Source organism: Lontra canadensis, unplaced genomic scaffold (genome assembly GCF_010015895.1).
Source record: "Lontra canadensis isolate GAN:19392208 unplaced genomic scaffold, GSC_riverotter_1.0 scaffold105, whole genome shotgun sequence".
NCBI classification, from domain to species: domain Eukaryota; kingdom Metazoa; phylum Chordata; class Mammalia; order Carnivora; family Mustelidae; genus Lontra; species Lontra canadensis.
The window spans coordinates 4,101,753-4,116,241 of record NW_022631099.1 but is presented as its reverse complement, the minus strand read 5'-3'; the positions used below and the strand labels follow the sequence as shown (position 1 = coordinate 4,116,241).

Genomic DNA, 14,489 nt, shown 5'->3' with positions numbered 1-14,489 from the left:
AGCATCCATCCCCCTTTGCCGGTGGTTCTCCAAACGTGGTCCCTAAACCAGCAAAGTGGCACCACCTGGGAACCTGACAGAGAAGCCAATATCTCAGGTCCCACCCCAGATGTCCCGGAGCAGAAGTTCCGGAGTGGAACCCAGGCAGGGAGGAGACCCAGCCCGAGATGCCAATGCACGCTCAAGTCTGAGAAGTACTTTCTCTGCAAATGGGTTTCCAGGGCTTCAGCCTATTTGGGGAGATGCGTGCCAGCTTCTGTGTCCTGGATGTTCCCGACATTCCCCACAAAAGGACGAGCATCCGGGGGAGTCACAACACTGTACCACAGGTCCAGAGCACAGACTCTGGACCGCAGCCCTCAACCATCTCACACGCACCTGCCTTTCCATTCCCACTTCTAGGAAGACCTGTGAGCACCACCCCACTCCGTAGACCAGCCTGGAAGAGGCACTCACTGCCCTGAGAGGGGATGTAGCTTCCTCTGCAGGTCACAAGGCAGAGAAAACCTTGTCCTGTACAAATAGACATATAGTCTCTCAGTTCCACTTGCAAACTTAAAGCCATCCACATGTCCCCATCGTTGTCAACTGGGCCATCTTCAAATCACATCCCAGAACCCCCGATAGTCTTCGATGCCTTCATCCTAACTGCTCACTCTCCACTCACCCTTTCCTTCTCAGCCTATTTCCAACCCTGTCAGCTGCAGGTCTGATTTCCTACTTCTGCCGTTCCTGTCTCCTAGCACCAGCTCCAGGCTCCTTGCCGGGGTTGTAGTAACTAAGTACTGCAAAGTGCCACCAACAGAGTGGCTCCCACAGTAGAAATGTCTAGCCTCACTGTCCCAAAGGCTGCAGTTTGAGCCCAATGTGCTGGCAAGTGGTGCTCCCCACCTTCTGAGGACGGTGAGGAGGAACCCACGCCGTGGCCCTCCCCTGGCTTCTGGTGCCTTGCCGGCCATCTTCTCAATCTCCGTCTTCAGGTTCACCAGGCATTCTCCCTCCAAGTGCATCTGACTCCCCATTTCCTCTTCATAAAGACACCAGCCAGACAAGATTAGGTGCCCACTTACATCTGCAATGGCCCCATTTCCAAATCAGGTCACATTCTGAGGTACTGGGGGGTTAGAACATCCAATGTACGAAGGTGGACGGGCAGATAGATACAACTTAGCCTAGAACAACCTTACTGGGCTCAGGACCCAACGAGGAGCCTCAGACTGTCACCCAGGAGGATTTCTGTAGAAATAATAAAACATTACACTTGGAGATGTGCTTTTCTATTGTTTTTCATTATAAAGTGATATCAGGAGAGGGGGGGAAAAACAGGCAAGTAGAACCAAGTGTAAAAATTATCCACTACAGAAAGACAACCACAGGAGCCCCTGAGGTGTATCTTTATACTCAAACTTCCTGGCATGAGGTTAGTTGCTTTCTACGGAATTGTGGCATCTAATTGGGCTTGGGACTTCACTTGGTAAACTCTACCTGAAGGAAAGGCTTAATGAGAGACTGCGGTTTATAGGGAACTTGTCTGCCCCGAAGCTGCACCTGCGAGGCCACTGGGAAAGTCTCGAGCATCCCTTCTGCGGGATTCACTGTGCACTGATGTCGCCAGTTTGTTCTACAACAAATGTCTATCGAGCGGGTGATGCGCCAGGCACTGTTGTAGGCCCTGGGAATACAGCTGTGAACAAAACAGTCAAGATACTTAATCAGAGACAGTTTGCCAAGATGAAAATTCTCCTCGAGAGCCTTGGAACAAGTTGAATAGGTCTTCTGGAGATGGCCCCCCAGGGATGCCCGGCAGCCTTTCATCCCACAATTTCCTCATTTTGAGTTCCTGATTTTTAGCTCATCTTTCCCTGCTCTGAAGTGCCTTTTCAGTGATTATTTCCCCAGGAAGAACCTATGAATGGTATATTTTCTGAGCCCGTGCATTTCTGGCGCTGCGTCATTTTTACAGCGTAGGTCGCGAGGATGCATCGACATCTCTAGGGTCTCGAGCTATTCCCTTCTGAACAACCCAGACTCACATTTCCTGGTGGAACAAGGGCAGCGGGATGGTGCCTCGCCTGTCAGAGGCCCTGGCGTGGAGAGTCCCCTACTTGGGAAACAACTGGATGGACACATTTCCCACCCTAATTCCTAATGTACAGAAGATTCTTTTGCCGTATGCATTCATTCTTGGGAGCGCAGCAGGACGATGAAGATGCTGGGCCTGGACTCAGACTACCTGCAGGACAACCCCAGCTCTGCCGGTGCCTATGGTGCATCGCGAGGTGAATTACTTAGACTCACCATGTCTCTATTTCCCAATCTGCGAAATGGGGGCAACAAAAATGCCAGCCTCTCAAGATCACCATCAGTATTAACTGAGTTATTTTATGCAATGGCTCAGAAGAGAGGCTGGCAGGCTTCTCCCATGCAAGGCCAGGTAACAAACATTTTAGATTTTGCAGGCCATACAGTCTTTGTCATGGTGACTCAACCACAGACAATAAATGAATGAGTCTGTGCTCCAATAAAACTTGACAAAAACAGGGGGCAGAGGCAGCCCTCGGGCGGTAGTTTGTAGACCCCTGACTTAGAGGAGTGCCCAGAAAATACTAAGTTCTCAGTAAATGTTAGTTGTTGTTATTATTATGAGCTGTGATTAGACTCAGGAGGATGGCGGTTGGATGATCTCCTAGGCTTACTGTCTGGTTCTTGGACACCATGAACAGATGGTGTACATGGAAAAACCCCCATCCAGAGAAGCATCCCAGCCCACCTATGGCACTCTGCTGGTGAAAACTACACCTTCCAAGATGCAACTTGCCACCGTAACTTCCCGGCTAACTTTTGTCTTATTGTATTTGTGAATTTCAGCCTCCACCAAGATGGAAAAAGAAAGGGTAGGAGGAAAACAACAGAACTTTGAGAAAGTCCTGTTCTTGCTATAAAGGGATGTCTGTCCTATTTTAGGTTCTACTAGAGAGACAGGGAAGAATTAAAGCCTTATTTCAATTTTGCTGGGGGCATAGCATAAGTGCCTGATTTAATGTTTGTTTGCTTACGGCGGGGGGGGGGGTGGCAAGGGAAGAGGGAGAGAGAATCTTAAGCAGGTTCCGATGCAGGGCTCGATCTCACAACCCTGAGATCGTGACCTGAGCCAAAACCAAGAGTCTGATGCTTAACCTACTGAGCCACCCAGGCACCCCTTAATGTTCTTCTTGACCATTCATTGAGGCTTAGAGTTGGGGGATGACCCCTCCAGATTCTGTCAAAGAGATGCCTGTCTTACCTGCAATGGCCTTTGCCTCTCATGCAGTCCTCATGGGAATTTTTGTGGGAAGGTGCAGGAGGTCAGATTCCTAAAGGATCTTAGCACTTAGTTCCACCCTGGACTCTGAGTGTCCGGAGTAGCATTGCTAGGCCCTGGGCTCTCCTTCGTGCCCTCTGTCTCACTCCAAACATGTGGCTCCCAATTCTTTATTCACTTTTCAGGACTGAGTTTTTCCTTCATCACTTACACGAATGGTTAATCTATGCCTTGCTGTCTTTAAGAAAAAATGAGACACGATAAAACATTCCTCTCAAGAAGATCAACGTCTCGGGGTGCCTGGGTGGCTCAGCGGGTTAAAGCCTCTGCCTTCGGCTCAGGTCATGATCCCAGGGTCCTGGGATCGAGCCCTCCATTGGACTCTGCTCAGCGGGAAGCCTGCTTCCCTTCCTCTCTCTCTGCCTGCCTACTTGTGATCTCTCTGTCAAATGAATAAATAAAATCTTTAAAAAAGAAGAAGATCAAGGTCTCCTGTCAAGGCTCCGACAGAAAAGGAGGGCCCACGCTGGATATGTCCTGGATATGTCCAACTGGACCTTTGCACAACCATTAGAAGGCTGGAGGAAGAAGAATCAGGAAAGTTCTCTTTGGGAAACCCCTATGCACAGGGATCACCACAAGACTAGTGTCTCTAATTCTGCAGCCTAGAGCCCCACAGTGGGTGCTCACCAAACCCAGGCACAACCCTGCGTCTGTTGATGGCCCACACCCCTGGCTATGTCTGCCCTCAGCTGCTTGCAGGCTTGTGGCTTCCCAGCTCTTGGGCCTTCCAGATCTCTCACTGGTGGGATCCAGTGGGACCCTGCAGGCTAAGGAATCTAGGCAAAGTAGTCCCCAGCCTTTGTGTCCCAGCTGGGGGTGCTGTATCGATAAGTAGCATGTAGAGATCAGCAGGAAGCAAGCTGGCACTTCTAATCAGTTTAGAGGTGACAGCTAAAGCCCGGGCAAGAGATGTTGGTGCCACTGTCACGGACCACTTCTCCGTCTTGATCCAAGGACCCCAAACCCACTCTGAGGCTGGGCAGGGAAAGCAGCCAGGACTGAGGACGGTGAGTATGAGGGACACATGGCACGATCCTGCCAGGTGTGAGTACAGGCCCCCAGAGGAGCTGCTGACTCGCTGGCCTTTGGACAAGAGAGCTCTGTGATGGATGGAGAGAACCAGTGTTGAGTCAGACACCCTGGCTTTGAGCCCTCTGCACCCTAACCTACCCAGATGCAGGCGTTTCCCAGGGCTGTTCTAACAAATGACCGCAGAGCAGAGTAGGTGGTTTCAGACGACAAAAACTCATCCTCTCGCAATTCTGGAGGCCAGAAGTCTGAAAGGAAGGTGTCAGCAGGGCTGCATGCTCGCCAGAGTCTCTAGGGGAGAACCTCGCCGGCCTCTTCCAGCTTCCATTGGCCACATCACTCCAGTCCCTGCCTGTGTTCATGAGGCCTACTCCTCTGTTTCAAAACTCCCTCACCTGTCTCTTACAGAGACACCTGTCACCGGATTCGGAGCCCATGCCCAATCCAGGATATCTCACCCTGAGATCCTTAAGCACGTCTACAAAGAATCTCCCCACCTCACCCCAAATAAGAGGACATTCGTAGGTTCTGGGAGTTAGGAATTGAACATATCTTATGTGGGGAGGGGGTGTTGTGCAGTGTCAGCCCGCTACAACTACACTGAGCAACCCTGTGCATGCCACTTACCCTCAGACGAAGACCCCTATTTCTATACTAAAAAAACAGGTAATGGAAGAAGAGCCAGCTGGCACAGTTACAGGCGCAGGGGAAGTATGCATTAAAAATCCACGGGGGGGGGGTGCCTGGGAGGCTCAGTGGGTTAAAGCCTCTGCCTTCGGCTCAGGTCATGATCCCAGGATCCTGGGATTGAGCCCCACATCGGGCTCTCTGCTCAGCAGGGAGCCTGCTTCCTCCTCCCTCTCTCTCTGCCTGCCTCTCTGACTACTTGTAATCTCTGTCTATCAAATAAAAAAAAAAAAAGTTTGGGCATTCGATAGATGACAAGGAACTCAAGAACTAAAATACTGCTCCCCCTACTCTGCCCACAGGGGGAAAATCAGATTCAAGAGGATCACCTCTACCTGGAGCGGGTTTTCAAAGCTTCTGCCCCATGGGGTTGCCCACCCTGTCTCAGAACTTCCCGTCCTCCAGGCTCAAGGCGGAATCCACAGCTCCACCACTTTCTAACCACGGGACCCAAAACAAGCCCCTTTCCACCTTTTTTTTTTTCTTTTATGCTCTTTAAAGTGTCACAAAATAGAAAAGCCTACAAAGAATAAAATAATAAACATCCCTAAGTTCCACTTTCCAGAGTGGGCCACTGTTAACATCTTGACAGATGTGCTTGCCTATTTAAAAAAAAAAAAAAAAAAAAGATCACTTTATTGTTATGGTGAAAACGATACACATTTTGAAGAACGGAAGAAACTACAGAAACGTACAGAGATTCAAGTTTAAAAAAAGTCCCAAGTCTCACCACCCAGAAATAGCTATGGTTACCATATGGCAAACATCATAGTAAATGCCTCATGGTACATATACAGAGACAGAAAAGATGGCTGAGCGTGGCTCGATGGACAGAGGAGCCAATAGAGAGAAACACTACCAAATGTGGGGGGAAAAACATTACATGCTATTTTAAATCTCCTACATGTTATTTATTTTGACTAGTCTTCCACAGAAAAAGGAAAACAAAATTGAAAGACATCTAGATCTTCCAATGTTTCTTCACCATGAGATATTTGCCAAAAGATCCCTGTGAGGTGAGGGATACAGATGGTGAAGCAAACATTAAGAGTCTGGAGTGACTGCATTGTTTTTTTAACTATTTAATTTCATTTTAGGCACTGTTTAATGACTCCACGCTGTGAAAAATGGCGTGATTCTTCTCCCGCACGTTCTCTCAACTTCCCTCTCCCTGTCTGCCGACTTCTCTGATTTAATCGTTGGTGGCTGCTGCCGTGAAGCAGCCTGGGTTAGAAATCTTCGTATCCTGATCGATGACTGTACTTGTCAGAGTTATTTACTGTTAACTCTACATTTCTATGGAGGCGCTACTCATCATCAATCCTTATACCATGAGTTCTGCATTCATGAATCTTTTATTTTTATTCACTCTTAATTAGCTGGATTTTGAGATTCAGTAATTTTTTTCCCCCAAGATCTCATGGAAGTTATACTTAATTTGAGTACATGTATTCTTGAGGACAAGTGTTTGTGGGCTTTATATCCTGGGATGTTCTTGGGCTGTGTTTTCTTGCCGTGAGATCTATAGCACAATCTTCCGTGGACTCCCCAACACTGAATGCTGAGGCCAGCTTAATTTTGTGCTCTTCCTGTAAAGGATGTTCCTGACTCTGAAAACTGGGGAACTTCTCTCTTTATCCTAAGGCTGAACAGCTTTACTAGCATATACCTAGATGTTCAACATTCTGTACCAAATTTTCCCAGAACTCATTTTTCTTACCGTGGTAACACATAGAACATAAAATTTGCCATTTTGCCCATTTGTAGGTTTGCAATTCAGGGGCATTAGTTACCCTCACAACACTGGGCTACGACCACCACCACCATCCATTTCCAAAACATTTTCCTCTCCCTAAAGGGAAATTCTGGAACCCCTAGGAGAGAAGACCCCATGGTAAATTATCTTATAAGTGGAGTCGTATAATCAAAACAAACAAACAGGGGCGCCTGGGTGGCTCAGTGGGTTAAAGCCTCTGCCTTCGGCTCAGGTCATGGTCCCAGGGTCCTGGGATCGAGCCCCACATCGGGCTCTCAATTGGCAGGGAGCCTGCTTCTCTTCCTCTCTCTCTGCCTGCCTCTCGGCCTACTTGTGATCTCTGTCAAATAAATAATAAATAAAATCTTTAAAAACAAACAAATAAACAAACCCAGACAATAAAACGTATTAGGGAGACGCGGACAGATCAGAAACCTCACACACTGCTGATGAGAAGGAGAAACGATGGCCCTGCTTGCAACACACCATCTTCCGAACTACAGATTGAGTTATGCATTCATTTCAGGAATTTTTTTCTATTCAGAGGCAGAAGAGCATAATTCCACTCTTTTGGATCACAGTTCTGCTATATATACTAACTGTGAACTCAGGCAAGGGACTTGTTGGGTCTTAATTTCTTCATCTGTAATTTGAGAATACTAATAGTATTGACCTCATACTCCCGTGAAAAATTAATTAAGACATGTAAACCTCTATAACGAAGTGTCTCGTGCACAGTCAATTCAAAAAGGATTTGTTCTTACTAAACTAAACTAATCTATGTTATGTGATCTATTTGAATAAATCATGTTTCATATATATACATAAACCTAAATATCTATGCCTTGGAATAAATCTTTTTTAATTCTTCATTTCCTTCTAGCTACCTTCATATTCATCTTCCGTGGACTATTTCCATCACTCTCACCTGCATCCATACGCTTGTCAAGACTTTCCCCCATATGTTTGTTTCCAGCACTGTATATTCTACTTTGCTCTTGTTTCGTTTTTTTGCCATTCCTAATTTATCCGGGGGCTCTTTAATACTACGAACGGTATTTTGGGCCTCCACATGTTTCCTTTTGTCTCTATTAATCCCTTCCCATAAATTTATCACCTCAACCTTGAACTCTTCCCTTACTGTCTTCATGCTCCTGTCAGATTGTTCCATTCGGGAGAGCAATTGTGAATAATTTACTTCTGCTCCTCCATTAATACCTCTTCCTAGGCTGGAAATACAGCTTTGCATGGTATAGCCCCCTGTTGGTGTGCAATCTTCTGGGCCTTCCATTTATTTATTTATTTATTTAGATTATTATTTTTTTTTTTAACTATGCTTGAAAGTTGCCGTGCCGTTTCTTTCCTTCTGGCTCTGCTTGGGAGGCTCTGTCCTGACACTCTATTTGCCATGATATATAGCAGAGGTGACATCTGCCCCTCTTCCCACATAGCAAGGAACAGCTTGTTTTCCCCTTGGAGCTCAAGTTTGAAGACTGAGTATTCTTTGTACTGCCTTGGTGATTTCTGTAACCGAATGGACCAGTGATGGGAAGGAGAGAGCTGGGCCAGGGTGATGTTCTGTCATGGTTAGGATACTGGAGATCTACTCTCCTTTGTCACACACTTTGTGAAATAGGCTGTAATCCGATTCCAGCTACATGCAGATAAGTCACTCTTCCTATGAGGAGAGATTCTCTATTTCTATTGTATCATTTCTCCAAAGCAATGTGTGGTCCTGCAGCTTTGGCTACCTTCAGGAAAGGTTAACCACCGCTGTAACTAACCTTTCTCCCTCCCCTTGTCTCTACTGCCATATTTGCCCCAGGTCATCTTTCTTATTCCTTTGCCAAACACCAGTGAGGTTAATGTTACTCAAACTCACTTTCCTCCACCAACTTGCCTGGTGCAGCCACTCTGGAAAACAGTATGGAGGTTCCTCAAAAAATTGGCAATAGAGCTACCCTACGACCTAGCAATCACACTACTGGGTATTTACCCTAAAGATACAAATGTAGTGATCTGAAGGGACATGTGCACCCCAATGTTTATAGCAGCAATGTCCACAATACCCAAACTATGGAAAGAGATGAATGGATAAAGAACATGTCACACACACACACACACACACACACAAAATGGACTATTGTGCAGCCATCAAAAATGAAATCTTGCCATTTGCTACCATGTGGGTGGAACTAGAGGGTATTATGCTAAGCAAAATAAGTCAGTCAGAGAAAGACAATCATCATATGATCTCAGTGATATGTAGAAGTTAAGAAACAAGGCAGAGGATTATAAGGGAAGAGAGGAAAAAATGAAACAAGACAAAACCAGAAAAGGAGACAAATCACAGAGGCTCTTAATCTCAGGAAACAAACTGAGGGTTGCTGGAGGGGTAAGGGTGGGAGGGATGGGATGACTGGGTGATGGACACCGGGGAGGGTATGTGCTATGGTGAGAGCCATGAACTGTGTAAGACTGATGAATCACAGACCTGTACCCCTGAAACAAATAATACATTAGATGTTAATGACAAGAAAAATTTGCTTTCATCCAGACATGTGGGTATTAATGAGAAACCTCAGAGATTGGCTTTCTCGTGGGTGGGGAAAGAGAAGTCCAACTATCTCTCTCTATATCACAACAGTATTTTCTGTTTCTTTCCTTATTTATCATTTTATAAAGTTTACTGAATTTGATTATGCCATTTACCTTGTTTAGATGCTGTCATGAATTTTATTTATTGCTGCTGTAGTTTTGCTCAGTTCGACAGGTATTAGGCAAGCAGAATTCTGTAACACAGTATTTCTGTCCACGATCTTCACCTGCACATCTGAGTCACATTTTCCATATGTAAGTTGAGATAATAATACTCATACTGAATCCATGAATTTTTTTTAGTTGTACTAAATTAGATAATATATGTAAATTGCTTTGCGAGATCCCAAATTTTATATGAAGAGTGAGTATTCAATAAGTATATTTGTGAATGAATGAGCTGTTACTACTCTGTGGAAATGAACCTAGTTCTCTAATTCATGGGATTATAAAATGTTAGTACTTAAGGGAATCCTAGGAATCATATAGCCCATCCCATTTATTTCATACATAAGGAAATGAATGCCACGCTATTGTCTGTAGTGCTGTGTTTCATCAAGAGGTGGGCGACACAAAAATTCAACTATCTGTAATCTAATGGCAAGTGAGTAACTCTTAATAATTCTTCTTCAGAATAACCCTTATATTTGAGAAAAATATTTTCATGTATTTCTTAGGAGGAAGGTCTTACCCTTCACTAGGCCCCTTGCCTTCACTTAACATCAAGATCAGCTTAAATATGCAAGCTTGTGGGTAGAAACTGCGAACAAAACTTAATTGCTTTCCATAAATTGAGGGCAGAAAAAATACAACAGAAGCAAGAGGAAAAAAAAAAAAAGATGAGAAAGGAATAACTAAATAAAATCGGTGTAAGTACAGATGAGAATGGGCATTGAAAATTAGGGGTTTTTTTTAAAGATTTTATCTATTTTTATTTTGACAGAGAGAGAAAGAAAGGAAAAGCGGGGAGAACAGCCAAGGGAGAGGAAGAAGCAGGCTCCCCACTGAGCAAGGAGCCCAACGTGGGGGCTGGATCCCATGACTCTGGGATCATGACCTGAATGGAAGGCCAATGCTTAACCAACCGAGGCACCCTAGGCACCCAGAAAATTCAGGTTTGATATAATTTTCAGTTGTTTGCTCTGTAGTACATACTTTCCTCATCTCATACAAAGAATATTTACTAAAGCCCACACGACTCACAGATGCTTTTGTAGTAGGTTTGTTGGAAGCTGCATGCCTGAATACATTTAGATCTGAGTAGAGAACAAGCAGACACATTCACTTGCAGAAGCTAAAAACATGAGACCTCCTGGAGTATGTATGTCGGTCAGTTGTGTCTTCCTGTGTTCAAAGACAGCCCTGGGGCCGAGGATGGGGTGAGCAGGGCTGGTCCAGGGGCTCACGGTTTGTCAAGTGACTGAGTGGAAAGAAGAATTTTAACCTAAAGTTGAATGGACAGTCAACACCTAGGAAGGAAGCTAAGCCCAAACCATGATGGAAATCAGAGATTCTAATACATATCAAAGGGAGGAAGGTAGCAAACCAAACTTGTACCATCTGCTTCAGCCAACAAAGAAGAACTTTTCTGCCAGTCCAAACCTAGTAGTTATCGTCTGCTTCCCAGCACATTCTAGGAGATCTGAACAAGCCTGATACTAAAACAAAATCAAAGAGTTCACAAAATTTAAATAAATACAGCAAACTGACTGTTAATAATTATTTCCTAAGGTCTCTCTGAAATGATAAATGGGTTTTTTTCTAGTATTTAAGCTTCAAAACTATAGGGACAAGGAACATGAGTCAGGTTTCCACCTGAACCTGTTTCCTGAATTAAAATTCTGATTACCCAAATAAATGCCTGTTTACTTAAACACACACACACACACACACACACAAAAGAGGGAATCTCAGTCAACAGATCTTATCAACCACTTTTGTATCCTAGGAGGAATAATGTCACCATAGCTTAAATTTTTTTAGGCAAAGTGGTTTTCAGTGAAAAGTTGTATACCCAGCAAAACTATCAATTAAATCTGACCCAGACATTTGAATTATGTAACGCCTCAAAAATCACACTTCTTATAAACTCTTTGTTAGGAAGTTGTATGAGAATGCAGTACTGTTTGGACTGAAAATATTAATTTTTGTGTTCTCTTTTTTTATTTTAGTACTGGGCTTATATGAAACCCTGAAATATATCTGGGAGCAAATAAATTTCCAGGCTTGGGACTGACAGAAAGAAAAAACAATCTTCCTTGTTGGCCTGAAGCCAGTGATATGAGTTCTGAAAGCCAACCCAGATGATGGCCACAAGGAGTATCAAGCAATGATTTGGATAGTAGGATAGGTAGCTCTAGAAGCAAGTGAGGTCTTCCACAGAATAGAAAGACTCATTAGTTTAGAGGGTATGACAGAAAAGCAGAATGCAAATGGAAGAGATAATCCATTCAATCTTGAAGCTAGGAGCATTTTCCTATGAGAGGTACAAAAGATATGCGTGAGGCCAGAAGAAACAAAAATATGATCTTAGCACAATAATTCACTTTGCAATGAGAAATATGCATGGTCACAAGTGCAATTTATCAATCTTCAACTTTTATAATTATGCAACTGGTTAATCATGAAAGGCAAGAACAGGTACAGAAAAAAGTCTCAAAGTCACCAACCCTGACAACAGAAGAGGAAAGACAAGGCTCAGAGTTGGAAAAGAAGATGAGTGGGAGAAAGGAGAAAGCATTGATGGCCTCCTCATCTTATCCAGAAGACACTACTGATGGAACCTGGTATGAGAAGTGGAGGTTCGTGCATATTGTCTGGACCGGCAATGATTACCAGTGAATGACACAGAAAGTAAAATCTAACTATAATGAGAAACAGAGGGTTACTCAAGAGGGCAATCCTTACTTCCCTCAACAGGATGCCAGTAAATAATGCTCGAAGTTAGTAAGTCAAGAAAAACACTTTAAGCCAAGTATTCACACCTGTAGACATAACCACCAGAAGAAACAAAAACAGTAGTGGATGCTTAGGAGAGTGGGATCTAGAAGGCAGAGGACCCAAATAGCATATGGTGGCTTTTCAACATGAGCCCCACTCTTTAATTACTTTTCTTTTTAAGTAAACTCTATCCCCAACATGGGGCTTGAACTCACAACCCTGAGATCAAGAGTTATGTGTTCTACCAACTGAGCCAGACAGGCACCCTTCTGAGCTATTTGATACATCCACCATGTTTATTTTTCTGGCTTAACAAACACTTTACATTTTTTTTTTTTGAAAATTAAACATAAAACTATATGACAATCTCATTTACAAATATGTACACCAAAACTTGCTTCCTGAATTAATAATAATTAATCACCATATGAAAAAGAAATACATGCATATTCAGGAACAATAGGCTTAGTCCAGGCTGGGAAAGACCGTTTGCAAATGTGAAATGCATTTATGGGTCACTGTTTTAGCTGGCTAACGGTGAGAAAAACAATCTTCAACCTATTGTTCCTCAAGAGACTTTGGATACATTCTTGGCTTTAAAAAGGTCAGTATTCTAGACACTGAAGAACATTTCCTGAGAACAACAGAGTGCCCTCTGAAACTAAAGACAGCATCACATGTACGAAACACCACAATCATTTCTACCAAATTTAAGAATGAAACAAGATTACAGCAATATTATTCAATGCTTATTTGCAAGTCCTGCCTAATGAAATGAAAACAGGAAGGAGAGGAGGGAGAAAAAGGAGTGAGGGAAACAAAAAGGAATATATGATAAAAAGTCAGACAAAATGACCATAATTTGCCTGGTAGTATGACTGAACACCTAGAGAACCCAAACCATCAACTTAAAAATCTGGAGGACTGACAGATAAAACGGTTCAGTAAGGTGAACGGTTAAAAAATAAATAGATAAAACACAACAGCTTTCTTATATAGCAGCAATAACCACTTGGAAACTCTAACAGGAAATAAATTAAATCACAATAGTAGCAAATACCTAGGAATCAACTTAAACAGGAATGTGTGAGGGCCAGGTGAAGAAACCCATAAAACTTTACTGAGGGACATAAAAGATTCCTCGAAAATGTGAAGATACATGTGATGATTCCGAATCTGAAGACTCAATAAAAATGGAAATTCTCAAAAAAAATAATTGGTACAATATTTGCAATTCTAATAAAACCCAAGAGTTTTGTTTTTTTCTTTTTTGGAACGAGATTGGGTAATTCTAAAGATCACCTTAAAGTAAACACAAAAGGTCACACTTCCTTTTTTGCAAAGGGAAAGGACAAGGTGAGAGCCTATTAAATATTGAATAACGTGATAAAGCTACCATAAGTAAAAGGGTGTTATACTGACATAAAACCAAAAACTAATGGCACCAAGTAGAAAGATCATCAACAGACTCTATACAAGAATGTGTTTGATGACAAAGTTTAGACTATAAATTTGGGGTCCTAAGACACTAGTTAACTGTTTGGAAAACAACAGACTGAGTTCCTGTCCACATGATGAACCAAAACAGATGTGTGTGTGCATGTATGTGGTCCAGATATATGTATGTATTTATTTACGTATTTTTATATATATGTGAGTATATATATACATATATATCTGTGTGTATATATATATATATTCACCAGTATGAGCAAACATACATAAATATTACACACAAATATAAAGAGTTGAACATGAAAAATGACAAAATCAAATCCTTAAGGATCTAAAAGATATATTTAAGAAAATATCTTAGGGTGCCAGGCTGGCACAGTTGGTAATGCATCCGACTCTGTTTCGGCTCAGGTCATGATCTCAAGGTCACAAGAGTGAGCCTTGGGTCAGGATCTGTGCTCAGTAGACTATGCTTAAGACTCTTCACCTTGGGTTGCCTGGGTGGCTCAGTGGGTTAAGCCTCTGCCTTCAGCTCAGGTCATGATCTCAGGGTCCTGGGATCAAGCCCCACATCAGGCTCTCTGCTCAGCAGGGAGCCTGCTTCCCTTCCTCTCTCTCTGCCTGCCTCTGCCTACTTGTGATCTCTGTGTGTCAGATAAA

At 43.4% G+C, this 14,489-nt stretch overlaps 1 protein-coding gene across 14 annotated transcripts in view; it reads right to left on the bottom strand.

The window, feature by feature from the left end:
• The window catches only part of PTPRT (protein tyrosine phosphatase receptor type T), a 1,045,273-nt gene that overhangs the window by 720,097 nt on the left and 310,687 nt on the right, over positions 1-14,489 (bottom strand). Inside the window, exon 1 of one of the 14 annotated variants that reach the window (XM_032838522.1) lies at positions 409-413. The exons of the other annotated variants lie outside the window; for them this stretch is intronic. The gene's annotated coding sequence lies outside the window, so the exon portion shown is untranslated. Of the gene's footprint in view, positions 1-408; positions 414-14,489 lie in introns of those variants that run through there. 14 annotated transcript variants of the gene reach the window in all.